This window comes from Rhinatrema bivittatum, chromosome 3, assembly GCF_901001135.1.
Source record: "Rhinatrema bivittatum chromosome 3, aRhiBiv1.1, whole genome shotgun sequence".
NCBI lineage: Eukaryota > Metazoa > Chordata > Amphibia > Gymnophiona > Rhinatrematidae > Rhinatrema > Rhinatrema bivittatum.
The window spans coordinates 345070420-345092835 of NC_042617.1; positions in this window are offsets into that span (position 1 = coordinate 345070420).

Below are 22416 nucleotides of genomic sequence, written 5' to 3' on the forward strand. Positions count from 1 at the left end.
TGTACCGGTGCTTTTTAATATATTTATAAATGATCTGGAATGGGATATGATGAGTGAGGTGATCAAATTTGCGGATAAAATAAAATAAAATTGTGATGAATTGGAGGAGGATCTTGCAAGACTGGAAGATTGGGCTTCCAAATGGCAGATGCAATTTAACATGGACAACTGCAAAGTAATGCATATAGGGAAAAATAACCCTTGCTGTAATTACACAATGTTAGAAAAAGAGATCTAGGCATCATAGTGGATAATACATTGAAATCGTAGGCTCAGTGTGCTATGGCGATCAAAAAGCAAACAGAATTTTAGGAATTATTAAAAGAGAATGGCAAATAAAACTAACGATGTCATAATGCCTCTGTATCGCTCCATAGTGAGACCACACCTTGAATACTGTGTGCAATTCTGGTCACTGCATCTCAAAAAGGATATAGCTGCACTGGAGAAAGTGCAGAGAAGGGCAACCAAAATGATAAGTGGCATGGAACAGCTGCCCTATGAGGTAAGGCTAAGGAAGTTAGGGCTGTTCAGTTTGGAGAAGAGAAGACTGAGTGGAGATATGATAGAAGTCTCCAAAATCATGAAAGGGCTTGAACAAGTTAATGTAAATCGGTTATTTACTCTCTCAGATAATAGAAGGACCAGGGGGCACTCAATGAAGTTAGTAAGTAGTCGCATAGTTAAGCTCTGGAATTCATTGCCAGAGGATGTGTTTATAGCAGTTAGTGTAACTGGGTTTAAAAAAGGTTTGGATAAGTTCCTAGAAGAAAAATCCATAAACTGCTATTACGGTAATTAATAAGCAATAGTAGCTTGTGATTTATCTAATGTTTGGGTACTTGCTAGGTACTTGTGACTTGGATTGGCCACTGTTGGAAACAGAATACTGGGCTTGATGGACCCTTGGTCTGACCAAGTATGGCATATCTTATGTTCTTATGTTCTTATGACTGTTTTAAGATCAACCTCTGATAAGATCAGTTTAAATTGGCTAAGCATGCAAAGCTTATAAAAGGATTTTTTTTTTTTACCACATTTCTTACCTTCAGGTGAAAAGAAAGAGCAGAGTCAAGCAGGAACTCTTAAATCATGCACTTGCTTTGAGAACGGGACCCTCACATAACCAAAGGCAAGCTCAGATGGAATGTCAAGCGAGGGGAACCTAGCAAGATAAAGAATCTCTGTCTTCTTGACTTTTAGAACTAATCTGTGGTCAGCCATCCAGTCACGCATAAATAAATAAAATATTGCAGCAGGATGCCTAGAAATCTAAAAAAAGAGCCTTGTTGATATTAAAACAAACCAGAGCTCAAAACTGAATGTCATCGGCATAAAATCTGTACCCAATACCCAAGTCCATGAGCAAATGGTATATGGAAAATATATCAATATTATATAAGGACACAGAGGGCATAGAGTCCAGTGTGTAGAGGAAATTTGGAAGAAGGAGACTTCCTATGACTACCTTCTGGAATTTTAATTTTTTTGGAATGCTCCTTTCTGTCCAGCACTGAAGGCGTTAAGGATTTCATTCACCCTGTCTGTAGACAGTGGCATTAATTCTTCACTTTTGCTTTCTACCTGCTGGTGCAGAAAAATCAGCAGAGTGCAGTCAAAGCTTGTCTGCCAGCCAGGAATTTCACAAGGGATGCTTTTTCTTTTTTTTTTGTCTCTAAAATTCTCAGGTGACTTAATTCCCCCCCCCCCCCCATCAGATTCTGCTCCTCCCACCTCCCTCTCTCAGTGAACAATGAGCAGTTAAACTCAGGGGAGCAGAGACTGACAGTTCTAAGGAAAGGGGGGGGGGGGGGAAGCATGAATGCCACGCTGCTAGGGGGAAGAGAAGGGTTTTGTTTTGTTTTTTTTGCTTTTTTAAAGAGCACCCAATAAAAATAGAATAGCCCAGCCTTGATTCTTCATTAAATAAAAGGAGCCCTTGTTCCGAAAATATTGTCAAAATTAAAACTTTAAGGGCCGGATTTTAAATGCCCTGCACGCCGGCACGCACACAGCCCCAGGATGCGCTTAAGTCCCGGGGCTTCGTAAAAGGGGCAGGGAGGGGGCGTGTCCGGGGCGGGACCAGGGTCAGGGGCAGTTTGGGGCGGGACCGGGGGTGTGGTGCCGGCCCGGGGGCTTGGTTGAGGCCTCCGGACCAGTCCCTGGGTCGGGTGATGGCGTGCCAGCAATCCGCTGGCGCGCGCAGATTTACGTCTGCTTTCAGCAGGCGTAAATCTGGCAACAAAGGTAGAGGGGGGGTTTAGATAGGGCCGGGGGGGTGGGTTAGGTAGGGGAAGGGAGGGGAAGGTGGGGGGAGGGCGAAGGAAAGTTCCCTCCGAGGCCGCTCCGATTTCGGAGCGGCCTTGGAGGGAACAGGCAACGTGCGCTGGGCTCGGCGCGCGCAGGTTGCACAAATGTGCACCCCCTTGCGCGCACCAACCCCCGATTTTATAAGATACGCGTGGCTACGCACGTATCTTACAAAATCCAGCATACTTTTGTTCGCGCCTGGTGCGAGAATATAAGTACGCCCTCGCGCAAATTTATAAAATCTACCACTAATTGTTTAAAACCTGGTTAAAAAAAAAACGGAGCAAATCCATTTACATAAAAAAATAAGACGGTAACTTTAAAACGAGCGTGTGCGCACCCATCAAGGTGCGTACATGGGCAACAGCATACATGCACTGGAATTTTAAATCCCGTAAGTGCGCATGTATCATATATAATACGTCTTGTGCGTGTCTGCGTGCTCCTAATTTTAAGCTGTTGCATGAGGAAATGTTATTCGAATATGTTTCCTTACGTCTTGTCGGCTTTTACACACACACATGAGCACATTTTAAAACATGCACGCGTGAACAAAATGACCAGTTTGACCAAGTAGTCCACCAGTTTGCCCAGTCTATCGCTAGTCATCAAGACCCCTCCGGTTCTTCAGCCTACACTCCCCCCAGTTTACCCAGACCCCTCACCCAGTCAGTTTTTGACTATAACGAGTTTAATTCAGACTTACACCTGATAAAGAGCAGAAGTAAATACGCGCAGGTAACAGCCCTATGCGCGCTGCGTTCGCCGGTATTAAAATAGGGATTTGTGCACGTAAATGTCGGCTCTGCTCCGGAATGCCCCGACCCACTCCAAATCTACCCCTTTTTTTTACTTGCGTTCTACTGCTTGCGCATGCGCATACATGCGCATAATTTGACGCTTTTAAAATAAGAGTTGTGCGCGCTCAGCTCGTATGCTCACGTATATGGCCTGTCAACATGGGCAGCTCTTTTAAAATTCACCTCTAAATGAATACATTTGACTACCAAGAGGTAAAAAAGAATAAATCTGTGCACATGAATAAAATGTATAAACAGGTAAAGATTTGACAAATCTCTGCTGTAGCCCATTTGAGGTCTTTAGCAGGTAAAACTTGGTGAAGATTGATCCGCTGAGCTGAATGATCGGGGTGGACATGGGGCGCTCGCATCAAGAAAATGAAATTTTCTTGCAGTCTCCAAGGCCTTTTGCCAAGAAAATTTTCTTGCAGTCTCCAAGGCCTTTTGCCAAGAAAGAGAAAACAAAGACGCATTGCTATATGCAGGGCTAGTTACCAGTGCTCCCTCTTTTATTTATGTATTTATTTATTTATTTAGCCAATTTATGTTCCGCGCCTTCGTAAAATGCTGGGCAGATTGCATTGTACTGCTGTGTTTCGCTGTTGAGTTGGTCAAATTGTTAAATGTTTTTGTTTTGGAAGATCTTTCTGTTAGGCTATTAAGTTTGATTTTGATTTTAGTTTATATGTTTTTATATGATTATGTAAACCAATATGATGGTACTTAACCAAATACCGCTATATAAATTTAAATAAATAAATAAATAAATAAATAGTGGGCGGGGAAAGGCAGGTGGGGGAGGGGCCTGCAAGCACACGGCAAGTCTGTTTACAAATGCAAACAGTAGGTCTGGGGTGAGGTATTCTGTCTCATCAGCCTCTCCCAGCAATCCAAATTGCCTCATTCTGAACGGCACTGCTCAAACTTCCAAAGAGGAGTGAAATAAAATACAAAAAAATTCAAACTGTGGATATGCTCTGCAAAACAATCACTTTATCAAACTACTCTACCACATGCTACAACTCATAAAATATAGTTTTAAAAATATCACTTATCCACGTTGACCATAACTGCAGGACAGATATAGATATCACAAGAAATGTAGGATATGCTTTTGCTATTTTGGGTTTATTATATTTCCGTTGCCTACTTCACTCATCAAGAAATGTCCAGTCTAGGCAGAGACCCATACAGGAAGGGATAAGTAGAACAGGACACAGAGCATTAGTGAGGTAAGATGTCCTCTTAGGGCTCAAATCCTGTTTATTAATTAGCAGCCAGAAAGAGCTCCACCGAAGAATCCGAGTGCCAGGGCTCCTCTTCCAGAGGCTGCCTTTACTGCTCTGTCTCATTATCCTTTTCTAGAAAACAGCCCCCATTCACCAGGAGCGCTCTGCAACCATCTTATTGATTACTGTCGTCCAATGTTAATTTGTTCTACAGCTTTTGCTCCTGTGACTCCATCCATGAATAGTAACAAAACCTTCAAACGATGCACAGGATAAAAACAGAACAAAATCTTTGGTACAGCAAAGCACTGCATACAGTACGCCTCGTATCTTGAAGGTTATGCCCGCATCTTGAAATGTTTTAAACTTGGACAGATTTATCCTGGTCTACCGCCCACAGAAAAATGATTTGTAAAAACCAGGCTCCTCATGAAGATTTTAAAGATGAAATGTAAAAAAAAAACCCCTAGCTTTTCAAATGTAATACATTTCCTGAAGTAAAATATTTCCTGAGTTCCAAACTCTGTAGCATCAGTGCAAAAGTGTCAGGAAACCAGAGTCTCCCATATTGTCTGGGAAACTCTCAGGCCATCTGCCCCTGCTTATGCCTCCTTCCACAGGCTTTCCGGCACTCTGCAACCATGGGCCCCCGATCAGGCGGAATCAGTGGCCACAGGTGCCGCAGGGACAGGAATGGTTGAATGTTCACTCTCCTCTCAGGTGCCTAACCTCCTCCTCCTCCTCCCTGTGGTATGTGTCCGGATTAAAGATGAAGCACCACAAGAGCAAAAGGAGGAGGGAGGCAGACACTTGCAGGGATCAGTCTGAAAGTGGGAGATGGAAGAATAAGGTCAGAGATGGAGGGGTGGGCGGGAAGCGATAAAAGATGTGGAAACCTGGAAGGAAAGGTGAGGCAGAGAGACTGTGATGGGAAGAAGCGAGAAAGGCATAGACAAAGCTGAAGACATGAAAGAATCAGTCAGAAGGACAGAGGAAGGGAAGGAAAGCATGGAGAGGGTCTTGGAATCAGATGGAATGGAGAATAAGGAAAATGAATCAGAAGATACAGGATGAAAGCAGAGAACAGTATAGTGAGGACAATAATTATTTTAAAGGATTTCATTTAGAGTGAGTTTTTGCAGTTGAAAATTGTTTTGAAAATCATTTTAATTTTTAAAAATGATTTTCAAAATACATTTTTCTAAATTGTATTGACACATTTTTTTTTCCTGAAGAGATGGATTATGTGAGGTTCCACAAAAGGGGGGGGGGAGGGGAATGTGACTGGTTTTGTAGGATTTTGATTAGGAGTAATATGTTTAATAATTTTCTAGTGACTCTTTTTTAGAGACTCTGGTTTAGAGCGGCGGAGGTTATCAACCTTTTTCCCGTCATGACATACCTGATGGACAGTGCGCACTTGTGTGACACACCACTCACAATCCACAGCTAAATTTAAAAAAAAACAACCCCTCACTATTACTTTTATTGTGAAGAATGACACAAGGGAAAGATAAACGTATTCTCTCTGAACAGAAATAACATAGATTTTTGTACAAGCTGCATTCTCTGCTGCCCATAGGGTCACCAACCGTTTCTCTTCTACTGTCACTCTCGGGCCCAGCAGGGGTAGATAGAATCAGTTATCACTAGCCTGGAAGAGAAAGAGAATTAACATTTCTCACAGGGCTCCAGCAGGAATGGAGGACAAGAGCCTTGCCCTACTGGGCCTAGTGGATGAAGAAGTCTGCCTTGTGAACCGTTCAGCCTTGCGCACCTTCACCTCCCCACACAAATATTATGCATTGAAAATAGATTTAATATGAAAAATGACATTAAAAGTTCAATCTAAGGCAAAAAAATGTCACATGTATATTATATTTACAAGTACTATTGTGGTGCCAAGCAGAAAACCCTGCAAAAAAGTAAAAAAAAGATACTTGGAACTCAATAGGCAATAGGCCTAGTGTGACGGGTTATGTGAGCTTAGCACTCAGAAAGTCATGAGTAAAAGAATTATAACAATTTAGTAAAACCTTCATACTAAAACAACACTGTTAACATGCAAACAGTAACAACCCTACTTATGAAAAGGTAGAAGTGCTAATATTACACCAGGCCCTAAAATACCAATACCCCTCAAATTAGGGAAATAGAACAATAGACTGCTATAGATCCCTACACAGAAACTACACATTGGCAGAATACCTCACCTCGGTCATACATGCAGAAGAACATAGACAGACCTTCATCAAATACAGAATAAAAAGAGCATACTCTAGATATAAATAGAAATATACAGACAAAAACTGAACTGGAAACCACATTGGAAAAACAATCACCATTCCTCATAAAACAAACCAAATATATAAAATTAATAGTAATACAAATCATACTAATAAAAAGAATACATGTTTCAAAACAGCTGAAGAATAGAATAACATCCAACAACTAAAAACTTATAAAAATGTTCCAAACGTAAATAAAACATTTCAAAACAGCAGACACAAACATCCAATAATTAAAACTAATAAGGATAAAAAAAAAAATCCCCTGCTCTCTATAACTGGGAACTTGTGATTTCTGGGTGCCCTGAGATTGTCTTGGACTAGCAAGAGGAGAGGAGAGGGGTTGTTACTCAAACTTTGTCCTCTCTCATATATGCACATACTTTCTCCTTCACTCTCACATGCTCAATCTCACCTACACAAACACACAGGCTGTCGCTCACTGCCTCTTACTCAGTTTTGCATGCGCACACACACACACGCAGGCTGTCTCTCCCTTTCACATGCTCAGCCTCACACAGGCATGCACACACAGGCTGTCTCTTACTCTCATGTTCAGTCTCATACAGGCACACGCACATACAGGCTGTCTCTCAATCTCATATGCTCAATCTCTCTCAGGCAAACACACACAGGTTATCTCTCACTTTCACATGCTCAGCATCACAGAGATGTCTCTCATACATATGCTCAGCCTCACACAGGCATACACACACACACACATACACGGGCACGCATACGCAGGCACACATAAGCTGTCACACTTTCATGTGCTCTGTTTCACACAGGCAAATACACCCACAGGGAGTCTCTTATTCTCACATGCTCAGTCTTACACAGGCACACAAGACACTGTTTCTCTCCTCCTGGAAGCACAAGTAACAGCAGCAGCAGCTTCAGCCTGACCTCCTCCAGCTCCTGTGGCCAAAGGTATGCATTCTTTTTCTTGGGGCTGTGGAGGCTGACGCTGTGTCTTCAATTTTGGCTCACAGTGCTACTCCTCATTTCCGTGTGGGTCCACCTCACTTCCTCTTTTGGGTCATGCCGATAAGGAGGCTATACCATGCGTGGAGCCTCCCACCCCCACCTCCCTGGTGTTTTCTAGATGACTGCTTAGTGCTGTAATCAGTTCTGCTGCTAGCAATCTGCCCAGGCTTGAAAATGCTGACAGCTCGAGCAGCAGAGAAGGAGATCTCTGCATTCCGCTGGAGCAGAGGAGGGGGAGGGAGGCCAAGGAGCGCGGTATTCTGGCCATGGAAATGAAGAGACACCAGCTTGTGCTTTGCGACACAGTGATGTGTCGTGACACACTAGTTGAAAATCCCTAGTTTAGAGGATGGAGGTTAGGAGTGATGGACAGGATGGACCAGTAGAATTATGAAGTTTTATTTTCACTGTTTTTATGATTATTATGTATTAATTATGAGTGTATTATGTTTTATTGTAACCGCAGAGGGCAGATAGCTTTCAAACAAATGCACCATGGCGATATGTTTGCATGTATATGGCCCCGAGTGGATCTATACAAGTAACCTGAATTAGCCACTGCTGGAAACTGGTTGCTGGGCTTGATGAACCCTTGGTTTGACTCAAAAAGGCAACTTCTTATATTCCATGCAGATCATTACGATCAGCTCAGGAAGTGTTCCTTCTATTTCCTCCTTTCAAGGACTGTAAGCTGGAGAAAACCAAGAGACAAACTTTATGATTTGTTGGTCCCAAGTTATGGTATTCAGTGCCATGGGACCTTTGGGGCCGATGCAATTATGTGCGCTGAAAGCGGGCACTAACTTTTCAGCGCCCGCTTTTTTAACTCACGCATGACGCCCACAAGGGGGGGCACCATGCAATATGGAAATTAGGGGTTGTGCTAGGAAGGAGGCGCTAGGGGTCGCTTGCGCGACCTTAGCACCTCCTTCCTAACGCGACCCACCACGGCTGCCGGTTATGAAGAATAACTCGGCGGTCTGCCGAGTTATTTTATTTTATTTTTTTTACTTTAAAAAAGAAGCACAGAAAAGCTTTTTTTTCTGCTTTTCTGTACTTCTTTTCAATGCGCTCAGCTATTAACGCCTGCTCCAGGCAGGCATTAATATCTGAGTGAAAAATGTGCATCTGAGACGCACATTTATCTTTTTGCATTCGGAGTGAATGAGTAATAAGCTGATTCACATGCATTTGCATGTGATGAGCGCTATCTCATTCACTCCATGTCGGACGCGTGTTAAATAGGCGTCAATCCCCCTATTGCATTAGGGGGTGGATTAACGCCTGTTTATCCCGCGTCCAACTGCGGGTTAAGCAGTGCGCTCAACTGAGCGCACTGTATTGCATCGGCCCCTTTGTCTTCTGGATCAATACCAAGCTTTCCGCAAGGCCGTCAAGACCTGATATTTTTGTTCTGTTTGTATAGGTTTAGCCTTTTGGTTTAATAGTGTCTTATCAAACCAATTAATGTTTATATTTTGAAGGATTTTATTAGGATTTGTCCTTTTTTAAGATTTTTATGCTAACCATTCTGTAAGCGTAATATGGCAAGAATGTGTTCTTTATTGACTGTCACAGTGATCTTGTAATCGATGAGATATATACATAAATAAATATAAAAGTAAAAATATCTTAAGTATGAATTGAGATAAGGTGCCATGGAGGAGATGGTTTAGCAGGGATTATTTAATTATAATTTATTGCCTCTTTGTTCCCAGAGAACAGAGATAAACTAGGAATTTCTCACCTTTCCTCTGCTTCTTATGTACTACATGTAACCAGGGGCTGCTGAAGGCAATTTGCTGTCTGATGCGAGGGATGAGATGGCTAAAGGGTATCAGACTCAACACTCCATCTTTCTGTATCTCAAAGTATGAAGGATCCTCTGGCAGGGAGTGCATGGTGAGGTATCCCCTCTGAAAAGAAACTCCTTAGGGCAAGGCTGGGAGGCTCTACCAGAGTGTGGAAAAAAATACATCTTTACTCTCTGACTGCTTACTCTAACTGAACCCCCTTACTGTTAACATGGCTGAGATAAATAACCTGAGTCATCCAATCCAAAGCCTCCTGGTGGGAGGGACTGAAGGGATGGATGGCTCCTACTAACAGGTAGATTTTAAAAGCATTGCTCGTGCAAAAATGGCCCCCATACATATGTATGTGGGCTGTGCATGAGCAACATGAATTTTAAGAAGCCAGGAAGTATGTGTGCACATACCTGCGTGCGGGTCAAGAATAAGGAGGCAGAAAAAAAGGGTGGGGAATGGGTGTTTTGGGGTGGGGCCATGATGTATGTGTGCAACCCCTGAATTTTGCAAGGCTGACCATGGCAATGCATGCCATGTTACCTGTGTAACTTAACTACTAGTCCTGATGAGGCACAAGTCTGGAGATTAATGCAACTCCAACATTGCTCTATGTTTCAACGGCAAGAGGAAATGTGGGAAAAAGGATTTGCATTCACAAAAAAGCGTGGGAGTAGCTTGCTTGTTGCGGCGGTTATTACCCCAAACCAATTAGGCTTGTTACTTCACTTTGATGCAGCTCCAGCACTGCTCTCTACATCAATGGTGGGGTGGAAGGAAATTAGAACCAAAAAGTTATCAATAAGGGCCCTGACCTCAGCGGTCAGAGTAACGGATAAGTATGAGAAAAATAAGTGTGAAAGCTTGCTGGGCAGACTGGATGGGCCATTTGTTCTTCTTCTGCTGTCATGTCTATGTTTCTATGAGGGAGAGAGAGAGAGAGCCTCTTTTAAAGAGACAATCTGCCACTCTATATATATCCCACCGTAAGAGGGGCACTCTCAACTCACAGTGCGCTTTGGGAGGCCAGTGTTACATTGGTCTGCCTAGGGTACAAGGGTCTGTAGACCCTTGTAACACAGCCCTCCCCCCTTTAAATCCAACCTGAGTTGAAAATGCCCCTTTTACAGTGGGAGATATATAAAGTGTCAGATTGTCTCTTTAAAAGATTCTCTCTCGCTTTCTCACTCTCTGTCTCATTTGTGAGTATGCATGTAAAGGCTCCCACACATTTGCACAGTAGGGATATCTTAAATGGTATGCATGTACATAGTTGGGATATTTTAAATGGCATAAATGTACTTTCACACATGATATAAAATTGAGTATATTTTTGCTCACATGCCCAATACGCATGTTTAAGGGAGAATGCATGCACCTTTTAAAATTTACTTGTAAATGTATTTTAAGGACAGGGATAGTGGCATATAGTGGCCAGACCAGGAGGGTCTGCCACAATAGGGGGTCTCTGAAAGCTGGGAATCATGCATGTCAACACCTATTGTGGGAGTGTTGAGCAAGATGGTGATTCCCTGCCTAAATACTCTACTTTGTATGTCCCATCTACAGGGCACACTACCTCGTAAGGAACCCATCGGTATCTTATACACATAATTTCTCTAATGTATGCAAATGAATCTCTTGCGAATACCTTGAGGACCAGATTGACTGGGTGATTGCTGAGGCCCATTCTGAGAACCACTGTTTTAAGGATCTTGGGCCATTCCCGGGTAGCTCTTTCACCTTGATTCCCTTTATTTCATATATTTCTTCTCTCTCTTTCAGTTCTTTACTTTTTACAAAACCCCTTTCTACATCTCTTTCCCCCTACACTTTTGCAATTCCTTGGTCGCCCTATCTCAGAAAAGATATAGCAGAACAAGAAAAAGTACAGAGAAGGCTGACCAAAATGATAAAGGGGATGGAATGGCTTCTCTATGAGGAAAGGCTAAATGGGATTGCGCTCTTCAGTGAGGAGAAGAGAAGGCTCAGAGGAGATATGATAGAGGTTTATAAAATCATGAGTGGAATGGAACGAGCAACTAGAGCATGGTTATTTATTCTTTCCAATAATACTAGGACTAGGGAACACTCCTGGAACTAATAGGTAGTACATTTAAAACAAATCAAATTTTCCTCAACATACAATTAAACTCTGTAATTTGTTACCAGAGGATGTGGTGCAAGCAGTTAGCTTAGCATAGCTGGGATTCAAAAGGGTTTAGACAAGTCCATAAACCATTATTAGCCATGTAGACTGCTTATCCCTGGTTATGAGCAAGAAGGATTGGTGTTATTCTTTTGGATCCTGCCAGGGTACTTGTGACTTTAATTGGTCATTGACAGAAATAGGATGCTGGCCTTGAAGGATCTTTGGTCTGACCCAGAATAGCATTCCTTATTTTCTTAGGATGCTTCTGAATAATTGCCTACCTGTATAATGACTAGGTTTTTATGTGTTTTCCTGGCATTGTTTTTGGAGCACTGTGATTAAAAGTGCTGTCAGTTTTAAAACAACAAATTAACTCTTACTGGTCTGGACTCCCTAAGCAGCTCCTTGATGAGTGCCAGCAGGAAATGTGTCAACCCAGAAGTGGTCCAGAAAGTTACAGAGAATTATATTTTCTTTGGTAAAATGTGCAGTGCTGTATAATGTTGTATATTTGAGGTACATTTCAGTTTAGTCAATAATTGGCAGACAAGAAAGGAATACTGGTATAATTTCAGTCAAACAAGGTCCAGTTCAGTCCAGCAAAATAAATCTGATTGTTGAGTAGTGTTCCACATCTGACTACAATGTTTGAAACACTCAATAATTGAATTAAACAAAAAAAAAACATTTGTGGATCATCCTGTGCTTGTCTGCTTGAGCCTCTATCTGCCAGGACTAGCAGTATGTAGGTACAGGAAGGTGGCGATATGCACAGGCTGCAGGGTGAAAAAGGATGACCCTTGCTTTTGAAAGAGCAGTGTTGATGGGTCTGGTGTCCGAGAACACTTCCCATCCAGTCCATACCAGCAAAAGGGAGCCTGTATCATCTGGGGAGACAAGAGGACAAAATGGGGGGAAAAACCAAAAATATGAAAAAAATCAAAGAGCTCAATTCTTTGGAAGATGTGGCAACAACACAAGAAAATTATGTAAAGACAATGCCAAGCATAAGCTTTGGAGATCACATGGGTCCCTTCTTCAAATAACACTTCCTCTCATATATATTTCTCTTCCATTTATTTTTTTGAATTACTGAATATTTATGCAAAGCCATTTAAAATTTTATTTTCTGCTTTAAACATGTTTTCTTCCGGTATTGCAAGCACATGGACGTACTTGAAAGACAAATAGATGGTGCTGTTATTATACACCAATTACATTCAGAAATCAAACATGGAGAAACTTCTTTATATTTAGTTTATGTATCATAAAGACATTTTGAATTCCAACATATATAAAATAAAATAAAAAGCTGAAAACAAAAAGAAGACAGAATGCAGTCCTCAGTTCACTGTGCGGGGGTGGTCAAAAAAGCAAATACAATGGTAGGAACGATTCAGAAAGAGATGGAAAGCAAAACTGAGAATATGGTAAATGCTTCTGTATAAATCTGTGGTGTGACTGTGATCAGTTCTAGTAGCCCCATCTCAAAAAAGATGTAGCAGGACTAGAGAAGTTATTGAGCAACAAAAATCAGAAAGGGGATGAATAGCTCCCATTGAAGAAGACTAAACAGATTAGGGTTCTTCAGTTTGGATAAGAGATGACTGAGAAGGGATATGAAAGAACTTTATAAAATCATGATTGGGGGTAGAACAGATAAATTGGGAATGATTATGTTCTTTTTCAAATAGTACAAGGACCAGAGGACATTTCATGCAAATAATAGGTAGCAGATTTAAACAAATTGGAGAAAGTATTTTTTTTCCCTCAATGCACAATTAAGCTGTGGAATTTGTTGCCAGAGGATGTGATCAAGGCATCTAGCATAGTTGAGTTTTAAAACGATTTGGACAAGTTCCTGGAAGAAAAGTCCATAAACAATTATTATCCAAGTAGACTTGGAGAAAGTCACTGTTTATCCCTGGGAGTGGGCAACAAGAAATGGATCTACACTTTCAGATATACTAATATATCCTAGAGATATGGATTGGCCACTGTCAGATACAGGATTCTGGGCTTGATTGAATCTTGGTCTAAGTATGGCTCTTCTTAAGGTGACTATTCCACAGATCAACAGTTGACTGCAGAGCCAGGACCTCCAAATCCATCATGGGAAGCACAATATTTTCCAGGGAAGACTCTGGAGAGAGCATTCTAAAGCTGCAAGTTGTCTTCAGAATCAGACCTTGTCACACAATAGGACCAGGGAAAGACAGATGGAATTTGATTAAAAAAAATAAAAATCTTTCCAGTAGAAAGATAAAGCTAGAAAAGCTTTATCTGAAAGATAGCACCCATATCCAAGGAGAGAAAAACTAAATCCACAAAGGTATGACTGTTCACATGACTAGGGCCCACTACCCACTGATGGAGGCCCAAAGAAGTCATTGTACCAAAAGATCTGTAGCATAAGTTGAACAATGATCATCAAACTGTAGATTAAAATTTCCAAGCACCAAAAGGGATTTAGACTCAAGAGCCACCACAGCCACAATTTACAACAATACATACATGCAATGAAATCCTAGGGCACTACAGGCTAGAAAAAGTCTAATTTTGTTGCCCCTTTGAAGTTAACCATAGACATACTGTCCAGGTTGAGGAACAGCACAGCTCTGTAATTTAAAACTTTCTTTGTAGATTAAAGTCATCCCCCCCCCCCTTCGTTTTCCAAACGTCCCTTCATCTAATATTATCTCAGGTCATTCAGTAAAAAGGTGCCATTCAGTAAAATATAGACCCTTCCAGTAGAGAGAAGTTCAGGGGAAGTTCAGGAGGTGTGAGCTAAAGGAATGATGGATGGAAGGTTCCTTCCCCTAAAGGGGATAGGTTTGGAATTAAATATTAAAGTGCCTTCCATGAGGCACTGAGGGAGTGTACTGTGAATTTTTAGAAAATTCTTTAGCGTGTAAAACATCTGGTGGGAGCTCAAGATGGGTATCCCCAGTTTGTTACCTGTCCTTGGGGCTTTGCCAGTCTGCTAGAGAGACCTGTTAAATCTCTCTAGAAAATTGAACAGACCACCTGAAGGGATAAGAACATAACAATATAAGTTTTGCCATGATGGGTCAGACCAAAGGTCCATCAAGCCCAGCATCCTGTTTTCAACAATAGCCACTCTATGTCACAAGTGCATGGCAGGATTCCTGTATTCAATAATTCCATGCTGCTTATCCCAGGGATAAGCAGTGGATTTCCCCAAGTCCACCTAATGATTTATGGACTTTTCTTCAGGAACTTGTCCAAACCTTTTTTAAACCCAGCTACATTCACCTCGGTAGTTCATTGGCAGGTCCCCAGGGTAAAATGATAAATCCCAATGGGGTTTAAAATGATATCAGTGAACTTAATCCACCCCCTCAATCAACCCACTAGTCTTGGGCTGCTGACAGCTAAGTCCAGAGGGGAGCAAGGGATGAACTGGATCACTTTCTCGGTATCCTCTCTCACAGGTGCCTTGGCGGTTCACTGGAAGTGTTTATTCTAAGGATTCTGGGCTATTATTATACCATGAGTGGGGGGTCACTCTATGGCTTATTGTGAGCTTCTTTTTACAGGGCTTTACTGGAACTTGAGACTGTTCACTGTTGCCTATATTGTAAATATGTCCCAATGTGTGTGTTTGTAGAGTTATAGTATTCTGCATAATCTTTTGTTTAATTGATATTCTATAGAAATAGAGCAGCTTAAAGTAAATGATGGTTGAACTATTCTAAACAACAAGATTAGTAAACTTATAGATAGTCATAGTTTAATGAGGCAATGCAAAACATGGATTGAGCTGAGGCAAGTCTTACCTCAGCAAACTCCTACATTTGTATGAAGGCACGAGTAAACATGTGGATAAAGGTGAGCCAACTGATATACTGTATCTGGATTTTCAGAAAGTGTTTGACAAAGCATCTCCCGAGAGACTCTTGAGGAAATTAAAAAGTCATGAAATAGGAGGCAATGTTCTATTGTGAACTGAGAACTGGTTAAAAGATAGGAAACAGAGAGTAGGATTAAATAGTTTTTTTCAGTGAAGAAAGTTGAATAGTGGAGTACACCAGGGATCTGTACTGGGACCACTGCTTTTTAACATATTTATAAATGGCTTAGAGATGGAAACAATGAGTGAGGTGATCAAGTTTGATGATGATACAAAATTATTCAATGTTGCTAAATCACAAGAGTTTTGTGAGAAATTGCAAGAGGACCTTGTGAGACTGGGAGAATGAGCATCCAAATGGCAGATGACATTTAATGTGGTCAAGTGAAAAGTGATGCACTTAGGGAAGAGCAGCCCAAATTATATTTACACAATGCAAGGTTCTACATTAGGAGTCACCATTCAGGAAAAGGATCTAAGCAACATCGTGCCAAGAAAGCAAATAGAATGCTAGGAATTAAGAAAAGAATGAAGAATAAAACAGGGATTATCATAGTTCCTTTGTATCACCCTATGGTGTGACCTCATCTTGAATACTGTTTGCAGTTCTGGTTGCTCATCTCAAAAAAGATATAGCAGAATTAGAAAAAGTATAGAGAAGGGTGACCAAAATGATAAAAGGGATGGAACGATTCCCCTATGAGGAAAGGCTAAAGAGGTTAGGACTCTTCAGCTTGGAGAAGAGTGTTGAGGGAGCACTAGAGAGTGGTCCCGATTCCAGGGAGATTGGTATGCCCTTGGACCATGGCATGACTGCAGAGGAGCTCTGTGGAAGCGCCGAGGCAGGCAAGACGTCTCCAAGCATGGGTTGCCAGGCTGAAGACCAAGAGTCCTGACCTCTGCCAAACCTGAACACACCAGAAGAGACCCAGCAATTCAATGCTGGTCTCTGGGGTAGCCCTCCAGCTACTTGATAGCCCTTTCGGACCTGCCACTCGGGAACGGCAGATGCGACAGGATGGACAGAGGTCAAGGACAGGCGATGGTACTGGAACTGGAACAAGACGAGGATACTTGAAAATTTGGATAAGATGAGGACAAGTGGAGACTTGGATGAGACGAGGGTACTAGGAGACTTGGACAAGATGAGGATATTTGGACGAGATGAGGATTAGAACTTGGACAAGGATTCAGGATGCTCAGACGTGGATGGAGATACAGGATGCTCAGACGTGAATTCAGGATAGTCAGACGAGGACTCAGGATAGTCAGACAAGGTCTCAGGATACAGGTATTAGTGCAGGTTGAGTACTGCACCACAGTGAGCCCTACACAGCCACTCATGGCTGGTCACAGACCACGCCGGAAGCGAAGCAGACTCCAGTGAAGTGAAGACTTGGATGTGGAAACATGGCAGAGATTCATGAGAAGCCTGCACCGAAGCGCACCCTACACAGCCACCATGGCTGGTCGCGGACCTCGCTGAAGTGGAGCAGGATCTGGCTAGTCTAGGTCATGGACAGAAGCAGGCACGAGGTACTCCGAAGACCAAGACTCAGGATTCAAGACTTAGAACTTGGAACTTGGATTCAGGAACATTAAAAGCAAGGGTCTTCCGGAGGATTGTGCTGCAGACGTGAAGGTAGGCCTTGTGCCATGAAGTGCCCTTTGCAGCCCTCATCGGCTGGTCACAGACCACAACAGGGCATGCCAGAAAGGATGGATGAAAGGAACCTGGAAGCTGGATGAAGAGCTGGCAAAGAGGACATCAGGATCAGGACTGGAACATAGGACATCAGGTGCATCAGGACACCGGGACCTCTGGACACCAGGACATCAGGGTATCTGGACATCTAGGACATCAGGGACCTCTGGAGACAAGGACATCAGGGACGTTTGAAACACGGAGCATGGAACATCAGGTACTTCTGGACTGGGAACATCAGGACTAGGAACATCTGAAGACAGGACGAATGAGGACACAGGATCCATTGAGAGACCAGGAAGTACAAACAAAGATGGAGACAAAGGACCAGGAACCACAGAGGAACAGAGTGTCTTGAAGAAGCGAAGATGGATCACGGAAGCCTCCTGGATCGAAGAGCTGGAACAACGGAGAATCAAGTTGCTGACTAGCTCCTTGCAAAGGTGAAGACAGACTGATGAGAGGCCCTTCTTATAGGCTGAAGAGGAGATGCCTTGGAAACATCATCAGGTGGAGCAACAGAGGACTGCCCACCACGGGCCCTTTAAATGAAGAAGAGAGGCGCAGCCGCGCACCTAGGAGAGGGGCAGGACCATGGACAGTGGCGACCGTGACAGCGTCCATGCCGCGAAGCAAAGCCCAGAAGTCAGCGGCTCCCTGCCGTGAAGAAAGAAGATTGATGGAGGCTCCCTGCCATGAGAAGAGGAGCTCCGCAACGGCATCCAGGCCACAGAAGAGGACCTAGTCGACAGCAGCCTCCAGACCTCATGAAGGAGGAACGTCGGCGGTGGCCTAGCCGCGAAGAGCAGGAGGGGGCGGCACCCAGGCCACATAGAAGGCAGCGGCGATGGCGGCGGCTTCCAGGCCACATGGGACCTGGTCAGCGGCAGCAGCAGTGAGGCCACGCCAGAGGTAAAAGGCTGTTTGCGGCTAGGCATGCAAGCAGCATCGCAACAAAGAGATGGCTAAGGGGAGACAAGATAGAGGTCTATAAAATAATGACTGGAGTGTACACTTTCAAATAGTACAAAGACTAGGGAACACACAATGAAGTTACTAGGTAAATTACTTAAAACAAATAAGATAAACATTTTTTTTTACTCAATGCATAATTAAACCCTAGAATTTGTTGCCAGAGGATGTAGTAAAAGTTGTTAGTGTAGCTGGGTTTAAAAACGTTTTGGATACATTCCTGGAGGAAAATTCCATAAACTATTATTAACGTGGACTTGGAGAAATCTACTGCTTATCCCTGGGATAAACAGCATGAAATCTGTCACATTTAGTCAAAAGGGAGGAGTTTATGAAAATGTCCAAACCAGGATTTGTGATATTTAGCACAATATCCCATTTCAGGCAGGAAAGCGAGTGGAGGAGAGGGAGAGAGTAAATGAGTGAGTGAGAGAGAGGAAGCACACATATTAGTGTTATGGTTTTGTAGGAAATTGTGAACCCCATGCGAGGTGAGAGATGTGTCCTCCCACAGGGAGGAGCCCCATGGGCCTCACCGTCGGTGGGCGTGCTCTCAGCGACGTAGGACACAGCTGTGAGAGAGACTTTATTAGCTAGAAAAGATAAGGCATAACCCGAGGAGCGGGAAATGCAATAAACACAGTTCTTGAGCAATGAGATATACCCAAGGTGGTACTGCAGATGAGGAGGTCCAGTAGTGGCCCGCAGTGCAGGTTATACCAGGAAGTTCCTGCAGGCTGGTAGTGATACCTCAGATGTGCAGATCCGGTAATGGCCCGCAGCACGGGATATGCCGAAGATGACTGTACTGTAGGTGATGTGGTAGATGAGGTCTGAGATACAGGAACCAAGCAGAGGATCTTGAGTAGCTGCAGCAATACCCTGAAGCTCAGGATATGTAGAAGCAATAATGCTGAAGAACGGTAGTGGCCCGAGGCACGGGGTATACCGTGGAGACTTCAGCATTGTTGGTATCTTAGGAAACTGGAAATAGTACTCACACAAGGAAGTTCCAGGCGAGAGACCCGAGGAGCAGATCAAGTAAAGTCCAAGGCAGGAAGGCCCTCCGAGAAGCGGATAGTCAAGACGCGGAAGGGCCCCAGTGGAGCAGTTACCCAGTGCATCCAAATGCCACAAGGAGAAACTGGAACAGAAGATACAAACATAGAGCAGATTTAACAATGAGAGAACTCCTTGCTAATTCGTCTTAGCAGCGGACCGGTCAGCTTAAGTATACCAGCGGTTGACGTCATCGGGTGAGGACGCCCCCGAGGTTCCCGCCATGATGTATACAAAAGGAGTCCTGCTCGCACGCATGCACCTAGGTGATTCCAGAAGTAAGATGGCGGTCGGCAGCGCCCACGGCGTCCTGGGGACACCAGGGAGGTCAGCATTGCCTGGCGGAGGCTGCCATTCTTCCCATGATTGATGGTGCAAGGGAAAAAAAGGTGAGCAAGAGAGGTCACAGCCATCTGTGACCGACAGGCGCAACAATTAGTCAACTATTTATACCACTGTAGGAGGGGCAACTAGTAACTCGAGGTGAGGTTTTATTGGTGGTCTAGGGTTTGGGGGCTAGGTTTACATCTACATTCAGAGGTACAAACAGCACAGTACACATCAGTGAAGATTTGATGTGATCAAGCTAGGTCGAGAGTATATTGTACAAATCTTATCTTTGTGTACCTTTCCTCACGCCAAATCACATCAAATCTTCACTGATGTGTACTGTGCTGTTCGTACCTCTGATTGTGCATGTAAACCTTCCCCCCCAAACCCTAGTCCACCACAAAACCTCACCTTAAGTTACTAGTTGCCCCTCCTACAGTGGTATCAATAGTTTCCTAATATAAGAGTCTTATAAACAGTCTCTCTCTCTCTCTCTGCCTTACTCTCTCCCTTTCTCTCTCTCTCTGCAATGTTCATGTGAAATTTATAGCAAAATGATGAATCTAGGTCTTAGAGAGCTAGATAGATATGTACCCATGAAGTTTGCACCAGTGTGAGTAGTTTGATTATTGTCCCTATAAGTACAGTTAGGAGAGAGAGAGTGTATGTGTATTTATACATTTATACATACACACTCTCACAAAAATCCTTGTAGGACAATCATCAAACTACCTGTATTGGTGCAAACTGTGCAAATTGCCATTTACCCGTGAAGCTGGTGTCGATAATCTAAGCTAAAGCACATGTTTACTTTTGCTTCGATTATTGCCCAAGAAAAGAGTACCAGCAGAGAGTTTGTACCTGTTTTCTCCTGCAGGCAAATTTTCCATGCAAGACAAGCATAGTATGTGTGTTGTTCTACAGTGCACAGAATTTTTACCTGTATAGGTGGGTAATATTCAGAGACCCTATTTGTGTGGATAAAAACAACATTTTTACCCATGGAAATAGCTTTGATTATTACCTTCTATTTAACGTTTTCCCAAGTGACCTTGAAAAAAAAAATTTCTGTTTAGGTTTCAAGATCATTAACTCAAATGGAAGGCATTTTAAACAGCTTTGGTAGGTCATCGTTGACTAGTAGTGATTTTCTGCCAGGCCACCAACACAGAATCTTTTTTAATATGCATCCTATTTCCCACTGGGAAAAAGTGGAAGGTGGAGGTCCTCATTGGCTTTGAACCGGTACCTTTTCTTCTATTTGTTTTTAGAAAATACCACTGATACTCTTATTTTTAATTACACTTTTTTTTTCACTGCCAACTAGGGGTCTGCTTTCTTTTTCTTTTCTTGTCATTTTCATTTTGGATTATTTCTGTCTGATTTCGTTTTTAAAATGGTTCAAGGATGTTTATTTCAGATTTCTCTAATTTTGGATTTAATGCGCACTAACTGGTCTTAGTGTGCACTAAGACGAAATACCAATTTTTATGAAATGTCATTTTTTATTTTGATTTGTGGAATTCCTGAAACAAGATGAAATAGACAATTTTGTTGCCAATGTCTATTTCGTTTAAAACGAATGTACATCCCTAGTGCCAACCATTGTTCCCAGTGCACTTTGAACCTCTGGTTAAATATTAATGATACAACCTACAAAAGCAAGAAAGTTCTCAGGCAAATAACATAGCAGGTACCCAAAGGCTTAGCCTACCAACAAAGCTGTCACCACCCTTCTCACTGCTCAACTCTGCACTTGGGAATTTTGGAGAACAGCAGCATTTCATGTTTAACTGTGGCGCGATTAACTTGAGGTCTTGGAAAACATAGGACTGCCTCATTAGGGAAAAGAAGGACTAAGACATAAAACACAACACATTGCTAGAAAAGTTCAAAACTGGGGTGTTTGTGTAAAGAAATTATTTCAAGAGGCTTCTATGAAAGCTTGTTTAGGCAATACTTTTATTTTATGATGATTTGTGTGCAATATAATTACGATATATTTTAGACTGTATACATATATAAATCCTGAAAGGTTATATAAAATGTATTAAATTAAATATTGTTAAGATAGTTATATACTATATATACATATAGATTTAGATAGATCAATATAGATACACACACACACATAGATAGAAATATTGATATAGACATGCACCCAAGTTAATAATGTTTAATAGTATTTATGTATACACACACACAAACACATTTTTTTTCAAATTATTCACCTTTTTGAAAGAGATGCATTATTTCATTGTACTAACAACTGTGTTTCAAAGCATAGAGAGAGAGAGATGGAGAGAGAGAGAGAGAGAGAGAAAGAGAGAAAGAGCGAGAATAATGCTTAATATTTCACAGAAAAATCCACAGGTAGCTTAATGGGTTGCCCGGGCTGTGTGGTAAGGGAGACGGAAGACAGCCTAGCGTTCTTTCTAGGCTGTGTGTTGTGCATGCAATTAAATCTCAAGGTCAAACAATTTACAGACAATTACTTTTCTAACATCTCCAGAAATGCCTGCTTACGCGTCTTTAATTTTAAATGATACTGATATTCCAATTCTCCCCAAAGGTTAATGCTGACTAAATCCAGCTGTGACCTGACACGATGTGACAGCACAGTGCCTAATTATCCTCTGGATAGCAATTTACTGGAAGCCATTAAAAGAATAGGCTGAAAGAAAGATTTAAGGCCCTGGAAAAATGTTAGCCTGACTTTTATTATTATTATTATTTTTATTATTATTATTATTTCTCTTTTTGAGGAGGCTACTGGGCTTGGAAAATAAAAAAATTCCCTTAAAAAAAAAAAAAAAAAGGTTATCCATTTGCTTTGATAGCGGAAAATTGTTCATTCCAACCCTGGCTGTGATTTTTTGGTTGGTGGGTTTTTTTTTTAGTGGTT